We start from the raw sequence: 4,699 nt of genomic DNA on the forward strand, positions 1-4,699 counted from the left end.
TACATTTCATATATTTATATGACATATATTCGACATTAAAAATACATAAAAAAACAGAAAAACATACCTAATGCAGAAAAGCCTTTTTCCAAATTGCATAGATGACCACTGTGTTTGTTTAACTATCTCTTCTCTTCTGATAGTTTTTCAGTCAAATCGTTCACTATGTGCAGTAAAGAAAAATCTGAGAATCTCTCCTGTGCCACTGAAGATCGGAGCCAAATTCTCCTCATAACTGAGAAACTTTCTCAGCGTAGGGGCAACCAATGGGCAGCGTGAGTTCAAACTGCAGTAGACTGAAAAAGTTTGGATATTTGTCCTTCCATAGCCTTCTTCATCTTAAAGTGTCTCAAGAGTAATCAGCGATGCGATCGCACATTTCACAAGATCCACTTCAGTTGTTTCTTTATTATTCAATCAAACATTATGTGTTTGAGAGTAAAACGAATTATTTTGTAATTAAAAAATAAAAGATTGCAAACAAAAAAAGTCTTCTTAAGGCTCAAAAATAAAGAAATTGATAACAAAATTATTTGCAGTGCGTATGAATCTTTGAAAATCTTTTTCTTTGTGCACTTCAAACACTTTTCAACGCGATACCACAAATGTGACTCTCTTTTCTGCCGTCTTTTTTTGCGGGTCTAAAACTTTTGTTTGCGAGTTGAAAAGTTTTGCTTGCGAGTGAAGCTGTCTCTCAGTGGGCGGTCTCTACCCACCAGGATGAAAGGCCTTTTTCTATTGGTCACTCTCGATTGAAGTCACAGGTTGACCACGCCCACTACGTTTCCCCAGAATCCCCGCCACTGCCGCCGCAGTCTGACAAAAGAGCGAGCAAGGTTGTATCATGGCGAGCAACAGGTCGTTTACTGGGTAAGATAACTAACTTAACATCTTAAACTCAGTGACAAGTGAACTTAATTATTCTCTCCTCTCATGCTCTCCCATCTAAATACGTAACGTTAGCTAAACCCGTTGTAGATTTGATTAGCCAACAGTATAGCTAGCTGCCAGAGCCCCCAATAGTAAAGCGTCAGGCCAATATTTTCAGAGATTATAGATTATTATAGCTCCAGTGAAGTAAGGTGAGTAACGCAAATCAAATCACTAGCCCATTTGGCGGGTTATGATTCATAAATTATGACCATATGCACACTCAAGTTTATTCGGAGCAGCACCCAACAGCTGTAGTTTGCCATTCAAAGTTTTCTAAAATACGATTTGGGACTAATGTCTGTACATTCTGACTTCACCTGTGCAGTGACAATTGCAAAACTTGTTACTTCAATAGTAAGGATTGATATTCAGGACTTGTCAGCCAGTACCACTGTAGCCTTGCAGAGACTTTGCTTTGAAGACCTTTTAATGAACTAACTTCCACATTTCAATATGCCCCTGACTTCTAAGGGGTGTTTTTATTTGTGACTACTCCCTACAGCCTAGAATTCTATCAGTAGAACATTACATTTTTCTTTTCTGTTTGCATGAAGAAGATTTGGTGTTGATAGAGGTAACTTCTTTAAGGCAAAACCTTAGACCTGATGCAACATCATCCAATGTCGCATTCACCCTCAGGAGGTACACAAGCAAAAGCCAAATTGAACATTGTCAATTATCAATTCCTATTTTACAAAATTTGCACTGCATACATTTTTGTCTTTAATTTGTAGGCACTTGAAGACCAGTGTCCAATATGCACAGGAACATTTCCAGTGTCAGAAGTAGAACTGCCATGCCAGCTTTTGTGGAGAAAGGTAATGGTAATAGTGACTCACATTGAAGCTTAAAAAACACCTAAAAGGTGCTCTGATTTGGATCATATCTCATGGTAACCTACTTGACTGTGTTCATTACATTAGTTCAAAACAGTCATAAAAGGTCATAAAAAGATCAGGTAAGATAAGTTTTTTTTTTATGTTTTTTTGACATAAGTCTCTTCTGCTTATCAAAGCTGCATTAATTTGATCAAATATACAGTAAAAACAGTATTATTGTGAAATATTATTACCATAACTGTTTTCTATTTGAATACATGTTAAAAATGTAATTTATTCCTGTGAATTCCAGTGAATTTTCAGCATCATTACTCCAGTCTTCAGTGTCACATGATCCAATATGCACAGGAACATTTCCAGTGTCAGAAGTAGAACTGCCATGCCAGCTTTTGTGGAGAAAGGTAATGGTAACAGTAACTCACATTGAAGCTTAAAAACACCTAAAAGGTGCTCTGATTTGGATCATATCTCATGGTAACCTACCTGACTATGTTCATTACATTGGTTCAAAACAGTACATTGCAAAGGCCATAAAAAGATCATAAGAAATGTATATATACATGTATACACACACAAAGTTGTTTGGAATGTTTTTTGACATAAGTCTCTTCTGCTTATCAAAGCTGCATTAATTTGATCAAATATACAGTAAAAACAGTATTATTGTGAAAAAAAATTGGATTCTTCGATGAATAGAAATGTATCTGAAGTAAAAATTGTTTATAACAGTATAAATGTCTTTACTGTCACTTTTGATCAATTTAATGCATCCTTGCTGAGTAAAAGTATTAATTTATTTAATTTATTTCCAAAAAAAAAAGTCTTACTGACCTCAAACTTTTGAATAGTAGTGTATATTATTACAACATCTTTCTATTTCAGATAAATGCTGTTTGTTTGAACTTTCTATTCATCAAAGAATCCTGAAAAAAAAATTGTACACAACTGTTTTCAACATCGATAATAATGTTTGTTGAGCAAAAAAATAAGCATATTGTAATATTGTGACACTTAAGACTGGAGGAATGATGCTGAAAAATGTTGCTTTATTGTTTTTATATACATATAAAACAGTTTAAGATGTTAAGTTAGTTATCTTACCCAGTACACGACCTGTTGCTCGCCATGATACAACCTCGCTCGCTCTTCTGTCAGACTGCGGCGGCAGTGGCGGGGATTCTGGGGAAATGTAGTGGGCGTGGTCAACCTGTGACTTCAATCGAGAGTGACCAATAGAAAAAGGCCTTTCATCCTGGTGGGTAGAGACTGCCCACTGAGCGACAGCTTCACTCGCAAGCAAAACTTTTCAACTTGCAAGCAAAAGTTTTAGACCCGCAAAAAAAAGACGGCAGAAAAGAGAGTCACATTTGTGGTATCGCGATGAAAAGTGTTTGAAGTGCACAAAGAAAAATAAAGATTTTCAAAGATTTATACGCACTGCAAATAATTTTGTTATCAATTTCTTTATTTTTGAGCCTTAAGAAGACTTTTTTTTGCAATCTTTTATTTTTTAATTACAAAATAATTAGTTTTACTCTCATTAATTACTCTCAAACATAGAATGTTTGATTGAATAATAAAGACACAAAAATTATTCCATACTTCAGCTGTCACAAGCCGAGGGTGAATCTTAAGGCTTGCGTACATGCTTAAACTGAATACTGCATCACACGCCACACTCAAGGCCATCGCTTCAAATCGCCTGTCCAATTCAGCCAGAAATGACTCACAGTCCACCACATTTTTTTTAGCGGGTTTATAAAAAAGACAATGAATATTTGTTAACTTGCTAAAGCGGGAAAATAACGAAAAGAGAGTCCTCTCATGTCCTCTCAAGTTGAGAATCATCGCGCACGACTCGCGAGGATATGGGGCTTAAATAATTAATTTAGCCCAAAACTTACTTATTCTAACCACTAAAATAATAGGATAATACAAATAAAATGAGAAGCCCCAACCCCACGCCCCCAAACTCCGCCTATGGTTTTAAAGACTATATTGCATCAGCACACTGTTATGTGACTAGTGTTAGCATGTGACTTAGCTCAAGTTCACCTTGCATTCATTTCAATACCTGTGCAAATGTAAACAGCAATTTTATGTTTATATTATTGGATACAGCTGATTAATCTCATATATAAGATGCGTTTAAGTGAGCGTATTAACCCATCAGCAAATAATTTCAGTTTAGTGTTCAGCTCAAGCATCTACCATAAAGCAGTGCAATCCCCGATACCATGATTAGATTATTTGAAGTACCTTTTCAACATTTGTCATCTTGTAAACATTGTTATTGCATTATAAATATCATGCTGGGTTATTTTTTTCTCAAAATATTTTCATTGATAGGATTAAGACTGTGTAACCCTATGACCTTCTTCTGTGGGAACACACACTCAGATTTTCCATTGTTCCCTTGGCTGTACCTGTCTGTCACGATTCTGGTAAGATAATGCCTCTTCAGCCCAAAACAATAACAGTTATTCCCACCTTCAGTCTATCGTCAGCCTGCCATTGTCTCTGTTGACTATTTTTCGCTCTCATTTCTTCAATTGGAGGATGAAAATAAAAAGATGAGCAAGAGGAGGGGCGGCTTGCGCAGATGCCGTTAAGTCATCAGACTAACTCTGTCCTTACAATAACAGGTCTCTCTGTGAGTAGTTTGCATTACATTCCACTCTGACTGCTCACCCTCATGTCCTTTATTTTCCCACTTAATCATTCTCTTACTCATTCTTGCTCAAACCCACTCGTCTGGTCTTTATTTATCCCTCTCTCAGCTGCCCATTCACTCGTGCCTCAACCCCTCACTTTGCCCTTATCTTTCACCGATGACAGAATTGCACAAATCTTCCTCAAGTAGACCTTGTGAGTTCCACAACTGTGTGTGATTGTGTGTAGAAGAACTGTCTTTTAATAGTGTTTGT

General features: G+C 36.5%; 1 long non-coding RNA gene across 1 annotated transcript; it reads left to right on the forward strand.

The window, feature by feature from the left end:
* The first annotated feature begins 1,489 nt into the window (after nucleotides 1–1,489).
* On the forward strand, nucleotides 1,490–1,751 carry LOC107656310 (uncharacterized). The gene is made up of 2 exons (XR_001630554.1): nucleotides 1,490–1,575; nucleotides 1,668–1,751. It is a non-coding gene; the product is annotated as an uncharacterized LOC107656310 (long non-coding RNA).
* The last annotated feature ends 2,948 nt before the right edge of the window (nucleotides 1,752–4,699 follow it).

This window comes from Sinocyclocheilus anshuiensis, unplaced genomic scaffold (assembly GCF_001515605.1).
Source record: "Sinocyclocheilus anshuiensis isolate Anshui unplaced genomic scaffold, SAMN03320099.WGS_v1.1 scaffold85, whole genome shotgun sequence".
Classification (NCBI taxonomy): Eukaryota; Metazoa; Chordata; class Actinopteri; order Cypriniformes; family Cyprinidae; genus Sinocyclocheilus; species Sinocyclocheilus anshuiensis.